At 44.2% G+C, this 20,114-nt stretch overlaps 1 pseudogene; it reads left to right on the top strand.

Annotated features, from left to right (window-relative positions):
• The first annotated feature begins 16,872 nt into the window (after positions 1-16,872).
• Positions 16,873-19,803, top strand: LOC139070186 (piggyBac transposable element-derived protein 4-like; annotated as a pseudogene).
• The last annotated feature ends 311 nt before the right edge of the window (positions 19,804-20,114 follow it).

Here is a 20,114-nt window from a genome sequence, read left to right as displayed (position 1 = left end):
TTGTGAGCTTTTTATGAGATTTGTTAACCTAGAACCTCTACAAGACGCCTTGTTCAAAAGGCAGATAAAAGCCAACCAGGCTGCTAAGTTGAGCTCAAACCTTCAGAAGGAGACCCCACAAAATACAGAGTGGCCTCGCCACTCTACATTTTGTGGTGTATTTTGTTTTCCTTCACCGCTTCCGGTCGGCAACAAGATGGCGCCTGTGCTTGGCTTAGCCGCAGTCGCCGCAATCACCTGCTACTGGAGAGGCTGAGAGAGTGGGTAGGCCTATCAGGATCCGCTTTGGAGTGGTTCTCCTCTTATCTCTCTGAGCGCTCCTTTTCTGTGGCCGTCTCCAAGTTTAGGTCCTCCACCACCTCCCTTACCCATGGTGTCCCACAAGGTTCTGTGCTGGGGCCTCTGCTCTTCCTCCTCTATCTGCTTCCTCTTCAGCACATCCTGAGCTCCTTGAAAGGAATTTCCTACCATCTTTATGCAGATGACATCCAACTGTACATCTCCTTTAAGCCCCATGAGATGTCTAAGCTGCAGCTGTTACACACCTGCTTAGACTCTATCAAAGCCTGGATGGCTGGGAGCTTTCTACAGCTGAATGAAGATAAGACTGAGATCCTCATCTGTGCCCCAGACAAGCTGGTTCCCAAAGTCAGAGACTCTCTTGGTCAGCTTGTTTCCCACACCAAACCTTCTGTCAGGAATATTGGCATGACCTTTGACCCAGCTCTCACCCTGGATTCTCACGTCAGTTCTCTTGTTCGCTCTTCCTTCTTCCATCTCAGGAACATTGCTAAGCTGAGTCCCATTCTGTCCCGCTCTGAACTTGAGACAGTTCTCCACTCCTTCATCTCCTCACGCTTAGACTACTGCAACTCTCTTTTCACGTGTCTGAGCAGAACCTCCCTGAACCGTCTACAGGTGGTTCAGAATGCCTGTGCTCAGCTTCTGACCAAGTCCTCCAAACACACCCACATCACCCCGCTTCTCCTCCAGCTTCACTGGCTGCCAGTCAACTTCAGGGTTCATTTCAAGATCCTGGTTCTGGTCTATAGGGCCTTACATGGACTAGCACCATCTTACATTGGTGATCTTCTTAGTCCCTACACCTCCAGCAGGTCCCTGAGGTCCAGTGATCAAAGCCTACTGGTTGTGCAGCACCAGGCTAAAGACCAAAGTTGACAGATCATTTGCTGCTGTGGCCCCCAGACTCTGGAACTCTCTCCCCCTGAGCCTGAGATCAGTGGACTCAGTGGTCTCCTTTAAAAAGCAGCTGAAGACGCACTTGTTCAAGCTGGCTTTTGTATGACCTTCTTCACCACTCTCTCTTTATTCTGCTCTCCCCACCTATTCCACCGTCCTCATGATCCACTGATTTCCCTCTTTCCTGTTCACTCTCTCTCTTTCTTAACATTTTTAAACCACAATTGCCAATTTTTGCTCATTTTAAATATATTTTTAAACATTTTCTAAATGCTTTTTTATATTTTTACATTTTTTGTTTTTGTGAAGCACCTCGTGATTTTTATCTTGAGAGGCGCTATAGAAATGATATTTTCTTCTTCTTCTTCTTCTCGCCGTCACTGTCCCATCCATCCTACGGTCAGTGGGGCAGATGCATCATGCACGTGCTGCACTCAACACAGAACATGTCTGCAGGTCCTGCAGGGCTGGCCTTCACTAAATCCAAACAATAACTTCATTACATAAAACCAAACAAAATTAATATCATATGCACAGTCAATAAAACATGTGGCACCCCCTCTTCAGAAAACTCATCATTACTTAAAGCACAAAAAGCCTGAATTAAAAACACTTCCCCACAAAAAAACAAACAAAAAAAACTGATTTTTTGAAATTGTATTTTATGAATTTAGTCAATTAAAACATGTTTTAAACTAAAAAAGGAAAAAAAAAAACACATTTTTTATTTTGTCAGAAAACCTTTCAGTTTCTTTCCATGCATACAAAACCAAAGTTTTCTCTGCTTTGTGACGTGGAACAAATATTAGCTTTGGTCAATTACCTTCTACATTTCCTGTATACAAAGAAACAGCAAACAAACAAGAGAGACCAAATAAAAAGCAAGTAGCTAAACATAAGGAAACCAAAGAGCTGCTTGCATTATTAAGGAGGCACCATAAACAAAGTGGATCGCCACCATTTGTGCAGTGCTCGTGCGTGTGTGAACAGGTGTAAGTGGCTACAAAGGGTTCTGCATTTGGAGCAAACAAACGTGTGCAGGGCACCTTTGCATACACACACTCTCTTCACCCCTCTCCTCCTCGGTGTATCACATCAAAGTCTGAGGCCTGTTGGCTTGACTTACACTTCATCCAATTAGTCGGCGGTATCTCAGCGACCTCAAAGAATAGCCTGCTCTTTTCGATGCTCCACCGTCACTTGATCTCAGGTAACACAATCCCCCTTGGCTTAGGAGACACACACACACACACACCAGCATTTAAACACACACTCACATGATACCTGCTGCTCAAAGAGTAATGATAAAACGATGCAGGGAAAGGGAGTGGGCACAGACGTCAACAGCATGGGCGAAACAAAAAACTCAAGAGGGGAAGGGAGATACGGGGAGGCAAGAAGCCAGGGACGAAATTGATGTCCCACAATGCAGCAGGCATTTTAACAAAATGAATTTGTCGCCCTATTGTTTGTAACAAAAGACCTAATTGAATCCAGGCCTCGTGTCACTTGTCTGTTGCTCTTTTTGGCATGTTAGGTATGGTGTAAGATATGTTGATTCTCACAGAAGCTGAATTATTTAGGTGGGGAGGAAGCTGCCGCTGAACAAGGGCGACACAAGGCACATAAACGCTGCACGCGTGTGCACAGGTGTGCACTGGTGGTGCTGAACATGATCTGAAGTCTCCTGTGGAAAATCAACAGTTTAGTTCTTTGTCACAAAACCCCAATCAAGTCCAAACCTTTCTTTTTCGCCCGTTTCCTCCGAAGCCGACTATGACACAGCATTACCGTGTTTGCAAGGACGTCCTGGTTCTCTGTGCCACACATTAGGAATCCAATTACCAGGCAGCAATTTACACAGTGAGAGGATGCATTACTGTTTCAATATTGAGATGTCAAATTACACACAGGACCTCTGATGCACTCTGGCAATCATAGCCTACCGCTCCGACTGTCGGTAACAAAACTGTCAGAGGACGTTTTCACAGGGGAGGAGAAATCTGATTCGTCTAAATTATCCATCCCATCCTTCCCCCTTCTGCCTCTCCATTTTTACCACGACTTCCTTCATTTATTCAGTATCTTTGTGTTCTTCTTTTATTTTTTCCCTTTTTTTTCCCGGGTCTCCAGAGGGGTTTTGTTGCCCAGATCTCCATGGCATTGCGATTGATGAGCAGGCCTCAATTCTCTGACAGTTGACATTTACCAGGAGACTCTCCTTGCCATGCTTGTGTTGTTGGCTTCATGGCAACAAACAGACAAGCAGATGCTGGATACGCCCTAGAAGAAGCCGACAGGACTGTCTTGCGTGGCAGTCGGTGATGGAGCTCATCCTGATGTTTCCTTCAAAACCTTAAAATTACTTAGATATTATTTCACTACACAAATCCCTTGTTTCAAAGCAATGTTGAAGTTTTTTCTTTGAAGACATTCTACTCTTAGAGAATATACTTGCTTTTAATTCTACTTGTTAATACATATGGAAAGCCAGGTGGGACAAAAAGTGTGACTTGACGTGTGTCTCTCACATGTAAAGTACACATTGTGAACGAGCAATCAGCGCATAAACAACACATACTTTATGAGTGATAAGTTAGCCTGAATTCAACCCACAAAAACACAAAAATGACACACGTAAACAACGTGTTAACAATCTGTAAAAAACGCGTACATGGATTTTATTACTCGTAAAGTACATGTTATTGATGGGTTGATTGCTCGTTGATGACGTGTATTTATGTGAGAGACACACTTGATGTCATGCATTTTTGCGAAGCCTTTCCATATATCATTGCTGTGTTGTTTGTGTGTGTTCTCTGAATTTAATGTGACATGTTTGCAAGCTGCAGTATGAAAGTAACCAGTAGGAGGAGTTGACAAAATGAGTGAAATACTCGCCTTTTTAATGCCGTCTCTAGTTTAGAGTTCTTTGATACTATCTGCAATAGCGCTGCTGTGTTTTTCCTGCCGTTATCTAGAAACTAACCAGTTACAAACCCAAAACTCTACCCAGTCTAACTTCTCTACTGTGCCCCATTGTGGAAAACTCCAGTACTACCAGCATTGCAGCAGCAAGTATGTGATCAAGAAGCAACCTGCTGCCTTTGTCCCAGCCTTACTGAAGGTCCTGAACAACCTCAGTTCAGAAAAAATAGTTCAACAGTTCTTGATATGGGCCAACTGGTGATCCATGTGCATGCGTTCAAGACCAAAGTGTCTGACAACAGCTCTGATCTTAAATATTTCACCGTGTTTTATACAACTTTATTTTACAAAGCATCACAATACTGCTAGTTGTTCATCATATTATGTTCATATGTCCAAAATTCACAAGCAGCAGCAAAATGTATCTGCTCAAATAACCATGTAATGCTAAACTGACAGTCTAAAAATGTCTGTATGTACATCTATGAGACTTTAGAGTGGCTAAATTATTCATATTGTGACATCACAATAGGGGACGTTTTGAATCAGCTCATTTCAGGCATTTAATTCCTAAAACCAAACGCTGACAGAAAAACTGATGGATGGCTGCCTTTTATTTGTGTTTGGAGTGTTTATCGAGACCCACATGGCAGCGCAAAGTCATGCAAAAGTCATATCTGGATAATTACTTCCCTTTTAAGCCGGCAGGACTTTACTTTGGTCATCCACCCTGTTAGGCCTACATGTATTTATCAGATTGAAGATCGTTCTAGAAGCTCCAAAAATTGAATACATGGAGATTGTTTCATGTTTTAACACAAAATGCACTTTTTATAAGGTTTTTATTTTATTGTTTGTAGAATAAAAGAGGAAGAAAATTAAAATGAAGCTACTCCATGATTGTTTTGGTAGACTGATTTTTCTCCACAGCTCGGCCTTTTGTGCTGAATCGCTCTCTAAAGGTCTGAGCGGCATGCATCTGCTTACAAAAGCTGACATGTGGAACTGGTTTACTCAGAGGAGACTCACCTGGTGAACACAAAACAGAGATGGTTCCTGACATCTTGTGAAGTTGTCTCGGTCTCTGGGTAAGCCTTTAGGGAGCGTGGGACGGCGGGGAGCTGCAGCGGCGGCAGCAGCAGCACTGGGACCATCAGGGCCGTCTATACCTGCTTGCCAGGCACTAAATCTTTAATGCAAAAGGCCCCCACAAATGCATGGGCAGCATGGTGTTGTCACCCCGGCATATTTTATCACTGATCAAACATTAGTCGGCAGCTGTTGTAAACTTGTAGCTGTCTCGGTGGCAGCGGCGGTGACAGGCTTTCGACACACTGCTGAGAGACGAAGGCCCAGCTGGCTGCTTCTCTTACTTACTTACTTACAGCCTGGCTTTTTTTGGTGAAAATAAATAAATAAAAACAAACATTTCCTCTGTCTAAAGCAATAATACCATCACTCACTTCCTCATTTGCTGCATTTTTCCTCTTTTCTCCCGTAGTCTTTTTGCTTGTACTATTCTGTCACATACCTGTTTTCACCCCCCCCCACCCCCCCACCCTCTCGGTTTTATTTCTCTGCTGTGTCCTACGGTTTGCCCAACTTCATGTTCCGTGTCCTCGCAGTGTTACCGGAGACTCACATTGTGCATATTACATCAGGCAGCTGACGGCGGAGAGAAAAGGGGAGAAAAAACAAAGAGACAAGTACGAGGAGCAAACATTGTACCTCCAGAGTCTCGGAGAGGTTCTGGAAAGAAAAGGGGAAAAAAGGCAAGTGGGAGACATTTTGACAGTGTAAAGAAAGGTGGGAGCAAACCATCACACTACAAACACCAGTTGTGTTTCATTGCAGCTGTTTGCTCTTCGTAGGGTTTAAAATTTGATTTAGAAAGATTTTGTAGATATGATAAAAAAAACTGTTCTAGTCTGATTCCAGCAGATTTTATTGCATTTATTCTACTAGAGGTAAACAGTTAAAATAAATAAAAGGACACCGAAAGATTGGGTTTATATACATATATATATATATATATATATATATATATATATATATATATATATATATATATAATATATATATATATGTATATATATATATATATATATATATATATATATATATATATATATATATATATGTATATATATGTATATATATATATGTGTGTGTGTGTGTGTGTGTAGCAGCTATATGGCAGGTTAATACATTAAACTTAATTATTGCCCGATATCTAAACGGCGTTAGCATTGTTGTAAGAAAGTGGCTTATGGTAACTGTAGAGTCATTGTTGAATACATGTTTAAGCAGGGCAAAATATCTTTCCAAGCAAATAAATTAATAGTTGATGGATTCATTTATTATGCAAATTCCTCAACTGAATATTTCAGTAATTGGTTAGGACATGAGACACCCCCCTCCCTGCTGTCCTCTCACCATGTGTCTCTTATGCAAAGGCAGCAGTCGGACAGCTCACTGGTGGGAATTACCTTTTGGCTGGCACTAAATAATTTTTATTTCTAATTTATTTCAAGACAACAGGCACACGCAAAGGAAGAGTCCCTTCAGCCAGCCAAAGTGCCTTGTTGGCAATGATTGATTACCCAATATCTAATTAGCCCAGATCCAATCACTTATTATGCAGAGTGCAGGACAAACAAACTGAAGTCAACTGTCAGCCGACTGATTGATGACACTCCCCAATCCTGCTTTTGTTTGCTCTAATGTCCTGATGCTTGTTACAACCACCAAAGCTCGGTCGGACAATGCAGTCTGTCATTGTGATGGCGAGTCGCTGGCCTACCATCTTTCTTACCAGCAAACCCTCGTCTTTAGCATTTGTGTGTGACTTCAAGTGTGCATGACTCTTTCTGGGAACATGTCATTGTGTGTGTGTTTGTCTTAGAGAAAATAGAGAGCTGAGGAAAGATATGAGTGAGATTCATTGGGTTGTTGGCCTTATTATGTACGAGTTTCCACAGCTCACCTTGAGAGCAGGTTGGGTTGGAGCAAAAGGGGACTTTTACTAGCATTAAAACCACAAGTCAAATGTTGCTTTGCTGGTTACGTTTAGTAGCTCTTCCTCATTATTAAACTACATTGAATACAAGCATCATTTGATTTTCAGCAAAACATAAAATTTTGTAGCAAAATTCTTATTTTCTATTTCTGTGTTATTGCGTTCTACACAGGTTTCTTTCTGGTATCATTTCAACTGAATATGTAATAGGCCGTTCATTATTATTAAGTATCCTCATATAGAATCAATATTTTTACTAGTTCAGTCATCGATAATGAAAATAGCATTACACCACAAAATATTTTGCTGAGATTATTTGATCACAGTTATAAAATTTGAATGTTTTACAACTAATGTTTGCAGAATAAAACTATTGTGCACTTGCAGGACTGGACCGGTCTGACGTGGTGAAGGCTGACTGTGAAGCTCTCGATTTTTTCGTAGATCTACGTTCCTACCCTTACCTAGTGACGGAAAGAATGAGATCACAGACAAAAGCAGCTGAAATGGGTTTTCTCCGCAGGGTGGCTGGGCTCTCCCTTAGAGATAAGATGAGAAGTTCGATCATCCGGGAGGGGCTCGAAGTAGACCCTCTGCTCCTCCACATCGAGAGGAGACAGTTGAGGTGGCTCGGGCATCTGGTAAGGATGCCTTCTGGACACCTACCTGGTGAGGTTTTCTGAGCCCATCCAACTTGAGACCTAAAGGAAGACCCAAGACACGCTGGAGGGACTGTGTCTCTCAGCTGGCGATGGAGCACCTTAGGATTCCCCCGGAAGAGCTGGACCAAGAAGCTGGGGAGAAGGAAGTCTGGGCATCCCTGATTAGGCTGCTGCCCCCACGACACACCCTGGATAAGTGGAATAGAGAGGGTGGATGGATGGATGGATGGATGGATGGATGGATAAATGAATGGATGGTTGAAACTATTGTGTGGTTTAAATTTTTCAGAAACCCTAAAATAAATCAGATTTCTTGATTCCAGAAAATAGTAATCTTTCAATGAAACATAATCTTTTCCAAAGCAGAGACTTCTGGTAGACACAGACAAGATAAGTGTTCATAGTTAACTTGTGTGATACTAAATTATCATTATATAAATAAATAAATAAATAAATAAATAAACACTGTCAGTCACAATTAATGATTTAGAAATTATTTGAAAGTTATCAAATAAAAAGAGAGAATGATGCAAGATCTCAAAAATCTCACGGCTGTTTATGGACCAACATTGTGTCGACAGACAATTTACAATACGTGCGTGTGATTCACCGTTATATTGTCCTTTGATGAGCGAACGGTACCACGAAAAGACAATTTGGCATCATTAAAAATGTATAGCAACCCAAGGGCCTCAGAGACTTCCATTAGTAAATAGGGTCGCAAACTCACTCAAATTCACTCACGCAGACACTCTCACACACACACACACACACACACACACACACACACACACACACACACACACACACACACACACAGAAGGAGCTGTGTGTGTTTGGGTGGGGGTTGTTATCCAAAGCTGACATGTTCAAGGTTCAAGGATGAGGGCCTCTGAGATCCAGTTGTAATTTATTGTGAGATATTCAGCATTTGATCTCAGTGACAGTAGCCCCTGGCTTCATTCAGAAGAGCTAGAACGTCTCTTTCCTGACCTGGGATATGTGTGTGTGTGTGTGTGCATGTGTGTGTGTGTGTTTGCGTGTTCATGTGTGGTCGGACAGCCAGAGACAGCGTGGGTGGTATTCTCTGACATACATCAAACATCTAACGACAGATGCCTGGACGGTATTAATCAAAACTTTCCCATTTCCTAAAGAATTAATCATTAAATAATTCATTTGGCAGTTACAGCAAGCAGTTAAAGTGGGCTTGTGCCTTCCTGCTGCTTAGAATTAGTCCTTGTCAAGAGCCTAGATTGATATATTTATTATTTATCAGATTAATCATGGCTAGAGACATTAGGATCCAGCGTTGAGATCATACTAGCAATAGCGTGGGAGGGGGAGAAGGCAGGTGGCAGCTGTGTGCGGTGATTACAGTGCAGTTTGGTCAAGGGTAGAGTTGGACGCTTGGACACACACACTTTCACATGCACAAACACACAAACATAAGCACATTACCACAATCTAAAGAGAGAGTGGCAGCAAGGACGTCTGTGTAGCCCCAAGCATTTCTTGTTTCCAAAAGCCAGTGCAGTGAAGAGGAGGAAGAGGAGGAGGAGGAGGAGGGGACGAAGCAAAGATGCGATTGATCCAGCAGCTTTGCAGAGGTCAAGGCAGATTGAGGGGTCACTTCTGCTCATGATAAATGTTTGAAGAATTCTCCTGAGGCTCGTGGCAAACGTCAACCTTCTATCAAATCAGCGTGTGGCTCTTTTACTCTTTCCTTAACCTGTTTAGTTTGTGAGCATTAATATTATAAACCTAGACAAAAAAGTGAAAGAGTTTGTGGTTGTTTGCTTATTTCTTTTTGTAACAGTGGATCTCTGCAAGCAATGACTGGAAAATAAACAAACTATACTGCAGGATTTTTTAGCCCATCTACTCACGTGTTTAGCTTCCGCCGATGCACAATACATTTAAAGGTGACCATGCCGGGTATCCACCCATTTCAAATGTATTATGGCAAAATGATTGTAACTAGGAAATATTCAACTAAACACACATTTCCAATGTTTATGTCGTTTTCCAATTAGATGGCAAGGGCCACACCAATAAATATGCTGGTTTCCTCACCAGCCCCAGTTGGATAAACCATGCGTTATAAACATGAACTAAAAAACAAGTGATGAGCAACAGTTATTTAATCATGCTTAAAGGTCACTGAAAAAAAAAAAATTACCGTATTTTCCGGTGTATAATTCGCTCCGGAGTATAAGTCGCACCAGCCATGAAATGTATAATGAACAAGAAAAAAACATATATAAGTCGCATTTTGGGGGGAACTTTTATTGTTTTTCTTACAAAATCTGAGACCAAGCATTTCCCATTGCAAGACAAGTACCGGTAACAATAACAGAATAAACAACCGTGGCGCAGCAGCACGCCATGGTCTCCAGCAGAGGATGGCGGTGTTTCAAACCCTCCCAGTGGGCAGGGAGAGCGCCTGCAGCACCCCACCACAGGCTGCAGCAGGTGATGGTGGTGTTTGAAACCCTCCCAGCGGGGCAGAGGAGCTGAAACCTGGACCACAGCCGGCCCGCAGCAGCGCGCAACAGTCTCCAGCAGGTGATGGCAGGGCAGGGGAGCTCATTCCTGGTCCGGAGCCGGCCCGCAGCAGTGCAGTATAAATATTTGGTATATAAGTCACTTTGGTATATAAGTCACTTTGGTATATTAGTTGCAGGACCAGCCAGACTATGAAAAAAGTGTGACTTATAGTCCGGAAAATATGGTAATTATTATTTTTGATAATTATTAGTCAATGAGTTTTTCATGCAGGCTGAACATAAAAACTGTATCCTACAACTATCTGCTGCATTAGCTTCTGATAGATTGTGAAAATCTAGGATTTGAAAAGATTGACGGATCTACATCGCACTGTCACATAACATTTATGGACTCATCCATCTTGAGTTGCGATGAGTAAAGGTGTTGTTGGTTTTGCATCCAGGAAGCAAGAGAGAATATCTCAACCAGTAGAAGCTAACTGTTAGCATTAGCAACCCTACCACACAGCAGAACTCCTTCAGGGTTGTGTTATTTGTAGAGATAAAACATAAATGTTAAAAAAACTGAGTCAGTGGCAGAGTCACTTTACTGTTAGCCAATTCGAGGTGAGATATACAAATATCAGGAAATACGACTCTGAATCCTGTCGTGTTCTGCCACTATCTCCTCTAGAGGACTTCTCTGTCTTTAAACAGGTGCTTCTGCGCCTTCTAACGGAAGTTTCAGTGTATAAAAAAATCATGTCAGATTTTACTTTTCTGTTCTGTGGGGTACCCCCAGACACTCGTTACTACTGTATAGAGCTCCGGGAGTTGACGTCACTTCTCCCGGCATGCAACAGTTCAAATTGAAACGGCGCCATATTGGCAGGTAGAAGCCGGCAGCTGGACTATTTGTTATTGTCAGAAAACTCAATCAGACAGGAAATATGGTAGATTCCTGTTGTGCCCCAGGATGCAGAACAGACACGGACGACATAAGGAATGAGCCATCTACAGGATTCCCCAAGATCCGGAGCGCCCCAAACATTGGATGATTGTAATAAAACGCGCTAGAGACCGGGCTAAAATGAAACTGTGGGACCCCGAGAGAAAAGGTTTTCACTTATGCAGCGACCACTTCATATCAGGTATTTAAACCAATGTTTCCTCAACTGTGTGGGATTTATTTTAAATGCTTTTATTACGATTCTTAGTGGGCTTCTTAAACTTATTTTGGCGTGGCTTTTTCTGTCTTATTACTCACAGCAACAAGTAAACATCACGTAAAACGTTGCCCCGTGATTTCTGCGTGCTGCCGTTTACGAGTTTTATGATCACAGCAATTAACCGGCTAAGCTGTATTTCATTTTTAAGCAATGGTTGATCAATTGTCAGATCACACATAAAAAGCACTTTGGATTGCTATTATCTGTCTCACCGAGACAGATCTCAGACAGATCCTGAGACGCTCCTGTCTGACATATTTATTTTATTCACGGAAATAAATCAAACTAGTGATTTCTCTTGGCATTCAGTTATACATTCAAACAACACAGCACTCTATTTAAACTACTTACGTATAAATCTGTTATTTGTCCATCCATTTTCATCCGCGTGTCCGGAGTCGGGTTGCGGGGTCAGTAGCCTCAAGAGGCCAAGACTTCCCTCTCCCCAGCCGCCTGAGCCAGCTCCTCCGGGGGAATCCCAAGGGGTTCGCCAGGTCCGGTAAGAAGTCCGCTACGACAGCTTCTGGCGTTTTTAAAAAGTATCCCAGGGGCACGGTAAGGGTTGGAGATGTTTAGTCTATTTAATTTCTGACTATATAAAATGATTTATTTTGTTTTAGTGTGAAGTAAACTCCGACAAAGTAAAATCCAAGCCGATCCCGTCCACGTTCATGTTTACGATCCGTGTTTGTTTAGCTTCTTTTACCTGCCAATATGGCATCTACTAACTGAGAGTCACATGGGGTCCGGAGCTCTATATTCCCCTCGCCTGCCAGACTCCTCACATGTTTAATTCTACACAGAGAACTAGTCTGGTTACTCATAGGCAGAGAGGCACATGAGGGGCGGGACTAGCCAGCTCAAAATTAAACAGTCAGATAAAAGGTGCAAATGCTGACTGTACCATGCGACGCTGTCGTTTTTTAGCTGCAGTCAAAAATGGCGTCTGGCGACAGCGCAAACGTCTTTCTTTAAAAGAAAGACTTTTAGCGCTTCTTCTTGTTGTGGTTTTCAAGACTTGTCCAAGTCATTTAGAACAGAGGAAAGAGCCGCAGCCAACTCTGCCACTGTCTTCGTTGTTTATGAGAAACTGAGCATTGCGGTGTTTGGCATATGCTGCTCAGCGCTGATTGGCTCAGTTAGAATTTTCAGGAAGTGGGGTTATTGAATAGGACATCTCCCAGACCCAGTGCTTCCCATAGGGAAGCATGGGGCTGGCTGGTCAGGCTAACTGAACATACCCCCTATTCTTGGACAGATAAAGTATTCTTTTCATAATGTCTCTTATCACCTATATGCAGAGGACATTCAGCTGTACTACTCCTTTAAGGATCCTTAGTTCTATAAACTGTCTGAATTACTAGAGTGACTATCAGCTATAACCTGCTTACTGGAAGAAAAATTCTTTCAATTAAACTCTGAAAATACTGACTGTCTGATCATTATCCTGAGAGCGTGGTTCCCCTGATCAGTCAACACCTTGGTCACTTATCTTCTGCCGTCAAGTCAAACTTGAAGGATTTGGGTGCTATTTTTGACCAATCAATGTATCTTTAAGGCCATTCAAAAACATTGGTCCAAAACTGTTTTTATCACTTAAGAAACATCTCCAAACTGCGAAGGTTGGTGTCAAAACATGAACTAGAAATGGTTATCCATGCCTTTATCTCATCCCGTCTAGATTACTGTAACAAACTTTTCACATGTTTTAACAAAAAAGTCCATGACCGCCTTCAGTTGGTCCAGAACTCTGCAGCGAGGCTCCTAACTGGAGCAAACAGAAGAGCACACATCACTCCTATTCTAATGCCTCTGCACTGGTTACCCGTTAACTTTAGAGTTCAGTTTAGAATCCTGACTATAACTTTCAGGGCTCTACATGGTGTCAGACTGGTCGGCTGGATACGGGAGTTGAGCTTGTGGAGAGCGTTGTCTCACAGACGCGGAAGTTATAGCGTCGGTGAAACGCCGGCTCTCGGTTTAATCTAGGAATCTCCGAGCGTTCGAGCATCAATGAAGTGACACAGAAATGCTGGGTTTTCCAGAAGTAAGTAAGAACACTTACTGTGAGCTGAGAGTTCGTACGATGGATCGGTTGTTTGGAAACTCTGATCATAGATCCGAAGAAACAATGACTGAGTGATGAGCTGGGGAGACGACTTCCGTATATAGTTGTGGTTCGTGACGTAGGTGCGACGTGGAGGGAATCCCTGCGAGGGGCATGCTGGGAGTTGTGGTCCAAGGTGGAGGCCGGCTAGCTGGGAGAGGCTGTTTTGGGGACTTGGGTTCTGACACATGGTCAAGCTCCTCCCTATATTACTGAACTGTTAAAGCCTTATGCCCCAACCCGAGCCCAAATGTCCACCCACCAGAACCTTCTAGAAGTTCCAAAGACCAGATAAAAATGTCGAGGTGATCGCTCCTTCAAGACTGTAGAACCCCGACGCTGGTACTGACAGTCTGGTCACCTTTAAAAACCAGCTGAAGAATATTTTATTCATGTTTATGTTTATGCATTTAGCATAAACAAACAGCTATCTGCTACCACTTCAACTTTTGTCCAAAGCGACTTACAGGTGACAATCAAGCCAGCAGGTTGCCCTTGAGGTTAACAACTAACACTAATCAGTCACTCCTAGGTGGCAGTGAGGCAGCATAATCAATCATGAAGGGAAGTGAGCATGGAGTGGACAGTAGAATGGGGGACGGGTGCTAGTTTAGAAGATGCTCTCTGAAGAGCTGGGTCTTCAGGATATTCTTGAAAATTGACAAGGACGCCCCTATTCTAGTAGTGCTTAGTAGGTCATTCCATATTTGTGGAACGACACATGAAAACAGTCTGGATTGTCCTGATCATGGAGTAGGCACTGCTAGCGTATGGTGCTGTGATGACCGTTGCAGCCATGATGTAAGCCTTTGCAAGAGGATTCAGGTAGATGGGAGCCGTACCATCCAGGACTTTGTATGCTAGTGATAGCGATCTGAATGTGATGCTTGCAGCTAGCTGTAGCCAATGGAGCTCTTTACCTTTTTTATTGTTTTCACCTGTACAAAGACTTTTATTCTTTCTGTTGTTTTATAATATTTTTGTAGTTTGATATAACCCTCATACACCCCATCCACATAGGCACGTGAGTGTGCAAGCTGTTGGATAGGGAGTGGGGTGGGCTCGTGTAGGGATACTCTAATACCCCTTGACTCAAATTGGGGATTGTGGACTTGAATTACACCCCCCCCCCACACACACACACACACACACACACACACAAAAACACAACTAGACATGAGGCACATGCGCACTCGAGTTACCGGCTGTGATTGCATCATCATCATCATCATCATCATCATCATCATCATCATCATCATCAAATCACACCCCTCAACATTGCGTTTAAAGGGCTTGCAGCGAGCAACCATTTCATCCCCACATACTCTCCTCTCCCCACAGCCATGGAGGTTCCAGAGACAGCTTCTGCTCGCACACCATTCAGACCCTGAATCGAAGAGACTCCTGCAAGTCTGGATACTCAACAGCATCCTTCAGAGGCGTGGATCCCTGGCCCGCCTCCGGTTTCACGTCAACCTGCGCCGGAGGACAGCGTGCAGCAGCCCCAACCCGAGGAGCCGGACCCCCCTGAGCAGCAGCCTCAGCCCGAGCGCCCCGAGCATTAGCCTCAGCCCGAGCAGCAGCCCGATGAGCCCAAGCAGCCCGAGCAGCAGCCTCAGCCCCTGGAGATCCTGAGCGGAAGCGGAGCAAGCAAGGGGCCTCTGTGGTTGCCTATGTGGGTGTCTTCCGAAGAGACGGTGGACAGAGTGAGGATGGTGCTTCTTCGCTTGGTCGAGGTGGCGATCAAAAATTTCGTACCTACAATCTGTCCCGCGTGCAAGAGCGACGAGAACCCCATTCATCGGAAACACGAGTGTTTGTACGTACATGAAAATGACCAATTTTATGATTTTTACTTTCCTGACATCATTGGCAGAGTTTAACACCTAAACTCATTCCGGCTCTTCAATGTTTCCTGAGTCTGCACGACACGCAGATGGACGCCGACATGCTGTTCACCATGGCTGTCACGCAGCTGCACAAATTCAGGCATGTGATGCCCATTCACAAAGCCATTTTTCCTGCGTACGACCGCTTGACCCACGCTGACCTGAATGTGCTGACTTTGTAGTGAGCCGCAGGCGCTCTCTTCTTCTTCTTCTTCTTCTTCGTCTTCTTCTTCTTCTTCTTCTTCTTCTTCGTCTTCTTCTTCTTCTTCTTCTTCTTCTTCTTCTTCTTCTTCTTCTTCTTCTTCTTCTTCTTCTTCTTCTTCGTCTTCTTCTTCTTCTTCTTCTTCTTCTTCTTCTTCTTCTTCTTCCACCACTTGTGTTTTTTTTGTTTGTTTTTTTTCATTATAAACACATTTCTAGTGGGTCAACTCTGATAGCTTGATTATTATTTTTTGTACAGTATGATTAGACTGCATGGTTGTGTGTTTTTTTCACTCTCTGTTTAGCCTTATTGTCACGTGCAGGATTGTGTACAATTTCTGAAATACAAATAAATAAAAAATAATGAAAATGCATACGTTTTTTTTCAGTTTTTGTGTGTGTGTGTGTGTGTGTTTAACGTGTCTGCCAGAGCTGGAGGATCAGGAGGTAATGAAAAAGGTTTATTATACACACCATCACACACCAGTAGTTATGGGCTTACCCTACTGTCCGTGCACGTGTGGAAAACAAACTAACCAACAAAAAAACAAACAAACCAAGGAACAAATGACTTTCTACGCAAAGTACTACGTGGTGGAACACGGATGAATTGGTGTGAGCCAGTATTAACACTTGTGGACTTTCACTGGGGGAAAATAAAAAATAACCAAACTAAAAAATCATAAAACAAAGCGAAACGCGCAGCTTTATTACATGTAGAAATAAATACACATAGCTATCAGTGGAAAGGAAGATATGGCCCGGTGTCTTCCGCTAGCGGTGGCGAAGGCGCGCTTCCACGCGGACCATCCCGCGCGGCAGCCCCAAGGTCAGCGGTACCTTCGCCCGGCCACTTTTCGGTAGGTGCCCAACTACGAGGAGGAGACCACCGACAACCTGCTGCCGCCGGGGAGTCTAGTTTCACAGCACGAGGCGGGAGAGCGCAGCCGTGGATACGGAGAAGCGAGCGAGGTAGCCGAAGATGAAACCGATGATGAGGATGAGGACAATGAAGATGATGATGAGGACGATGATGAGGAAGAGGAGAATGAGGACGAGGAGGACGATGATGAGGAGAAGGAGGACGATGATGAGGAGGATAAGGAGGAGTAGAATTATGGTTTGCGTGAAGAACCCAGCGCGGTCCGATGGAGTTTGCGTCCGTGCGAGACGAGCTGAATAGCTTCTTGCTGTACTTTTCAAGCAACATAGAGGACTCGGTGAGCGCAATGACCAACCTGGAACTGTCCAGGCACACGCCGCCCATTGCCGGCTGGCGCGCGATGGGCCCCGCCGAGTTCCGTGCCTACCTCGGCCTGCTGCTCCTATCAGGGGTGTACAGGTCGCAAGGCGAGGCCTGCGAGAGCCTGTGGGACGCAGGGAGAACGGCAGGTCGGTCTTCAGAGCAACCATGCCACTGAAGACATTCAGGGTGTACTCTAGCGCGCTGTGCTTTGACGACCGCGAGTGACGGACCCCCGTGACAAGCTGGCTCCCGTCAGACGCGTCTGGGAACTGTGGCGCCTACACTTGCCGCTGCTGTACCTACCGGGACCTGAGGTCACCGTGGATGAGCGATTGGTTCCGTTCAGAGATTCGTTTTTTCGTTGACTGTTTTGATGCGTTTCCTTGGTACATTCATACATTCATTGTCATTAATTAATTCATCCATCTATCCATTCATCTCTTTCCCCTTCTCTGTTCCTCCTCAAGGGAGATGTCCCTTCAGGCAATACATGCCCAGCAAACCGGCCAAGTATGAGATCAAGGTATGGGTGACGAGTGAAACTAAGTCCAGCTACGCGTGGAACATGCAAGTCTACACAGGTAAGCCAGTCAAGCGGGCTCTGCCCGAGAAGAACCTGGCCTCGCGCATGGTAATGGATCTCACGGAGGGACTGGCTCCCACGCGCAATGTCACCTGCGACAACTTCTTCACTTCGCAGGCTCTCGCCACCCGACTGTTTCACGAAAGGCACCACACGCTGCTGGATACCATCAGCAAGAACAGAGATCCCCGGCGAGTTGCGCTGCTTAAAGGGTCGCGCCGTGGGATCCGTGGGCACGGTTCGAGGGTGGCCCGCCTTCGGCAGCTCAGAGATGATGCTGCTCTCCTACGTGCCCAAGAAGAACAAAAACGTGCTGCTCCTGACCACCTGCCCCAGACACACGTGCACAAGCTCACCCTCTCCAGCACCGCAGCAAGACAAGATGGGGAAGCCCACGATGGTGCTAGTCTACAACTGCACCAAGGGTGGAGTGGACAACCTGGACAAGGTGGTGGCCACCTACAGCTGTGGCCCGTGGCTCTCTTTCACAACATGGTGGATGTGGCCGCGTACAACGCGTTCATGCTCTGGAGGGAGCTACGGCCGGAATGGATGGCGGGCAGACTCAACAGGAGGTGCGTGCTTCTGGAGCGCACATGGGCCATGCCTTGGTCGCACCGCTGAGAGAGGACAGGAATCCACCGCCGCCACCACCGGGGCCCGCAGGATCACTGCTTGAGCCTCTGTCCCTGAGGATAACCGCGGGGAGGGATCGAGGCCAGCGCCCAAAAGGAGGCGTAGTCTCTGCCCCAGAATCAAGGACGTGAAAACCAAAACCGTGTGTTACAGGTGTGGATCCTACGTCTGCTGCAGATGTGCGCTGACCTACTGTTCCAATTGCACGGGGGTCGCAAGTCCCCCGCGTGTGTAATGTGCGAGTGAGTATGTGCAGAATAAGAACGCTGGACACTGTACCTTCCCCACAAAAAAGAACTGTGTAAATCGAAATGGTCTGTGGTGGGGGGTACTCCTATACCCCTTCCCTCTGAGAGTATGCAGGGGGTGCTCCTAGACCCCATGTACTATATTAGAACCCCAATGGAGTACACAAGGGTTAGGATAATTTTATAATTTTATGAGTTTACTTTTTTATTTAAAACTTTAAATCTTCAGTGTTTTCTGATTTTAGTTATCATTCTACTTTATTTTAAGATACTTTGTTGTTTTGTTTTATATGATAAAGACTTTATGTTTTGTTTTGGGTGTTTTTGTTTTTTGCTAAGCACTTTGTGATTCTTCATTCTGGGATAAATGCTATATAAATAAATTTTACTTATTTTCCTTTTAAAAATCTTTGGATGCAATTGCCATATTGGCCTCGTTGAATGTAAACTGGTCCATGTATAGTTTTGGGTGAACTAACCATTAGAATGCCACACTTCAAAGTCCCAAACACCAAGAGTCAAATTTGCTATGCAATCAAAACACGTTTTTGTACTTGTCAAACTCTAATAACTAAACTAAAAGCAACAATATTGTTGCCTGACTCTTGTACTCCTCATGTCATGCCAGATTACCACTAGAGATGTGTTAGAGCCATTCTGTGCACAAAGCAGCTGTACTTGCCACAATGTGTTAATTCAAGCATACGGAAGGAAATTACTATTCTGCCCCATTCACCTTTCATCTCCTCTCATTTCTCTCTTATCTCACAAATGGATCGGCCCGGCAAACTTATCGGCATAATTGTACATCATAACTAATGAGAAGACAGAGGGTAGTCCTTGTACTGTGCAGGACTCCTTTCCCCCGCACAATCAAAACAGAGCTCATAGCACTGTGAAAATCCCATTCATATTCAAAAACAGCCATGTAAGAATGCATCAATACCCTAGTCTCATTCTCTCTTGGAGAAAAGGCTGAACGGGAACAGGCTCAGGGAAGTGACAGAGAAAGGAATAAAACACAGGAATTCAAAGAGGATGCTCCCTTTGTAGACAGGAATAATCCATTTTGTGATATGATTTGGCTTTAAATCTTTGGGGACTAACCCTTGACATGAAGTCATATTGTGTTGGACTTTCAGCCTTAAATTCATACATCAATTATTTACTGTCATCGCCGATTGTATAAGTGTAGGAAATTACAAGAGATGGGTATTTTCTCTCAGGCAGAAGGAATGTGATACAGTGGATACACCCCACCTAATGTGAGCGACCCCGTGTCCGTGCTGTGTCCAAGGGAGGAATTATTTATGCATTAGAAAACAGTGTGCTGGTCCAGAGGAAAACGGCAGACACATTATTTTAAACCTTTCATAACATGCATTAATATTTCAGCAGAAATAAATAAAGGATGGTGGGCTTGTTTGGAGGACAGCTGTAGCTCGCCCTGCTTGGCTAGCTTTGAGCGAGGACTCTTGGGATGCCACGCATACCGGCCCTCAGTAAAACCCCTCCATTTCTTTTTTATCATCCACTTAGAATGGGGCGGCTGGAGGACCTGTCAAGGTGAGCTCCTGTTATGCTAGAGGATGGTTATATTGTTTGAAGCAAGCCAAAGAGGAATGAACGAATCACATTTTGTTGAGAGAAAAACAGAATTTTTCAGCAACAAAGGCG

The sequence above is a fragment of the Nothobranchius furzeri genome, chromosome 5 (genome assembly GCF_043380555.1).
Source record: "Nothobranchius furzeri strain GRZ-AD chromosome 5, NfurGRZ-RIMD1, whole genome shotgun sequence".
NCBI lineage: Eukaryota > Metazoa > Chordata > Actinopteri > Cyprinodontiformes > Nothobranchiidae > Nothobranchius > Nothobranchius furzeri.
The sequence above is the reverse complement of the archived record's forward strand: the minus strand, read 5'-3'. Positions and strand labels throughout refer to the sequence as shown.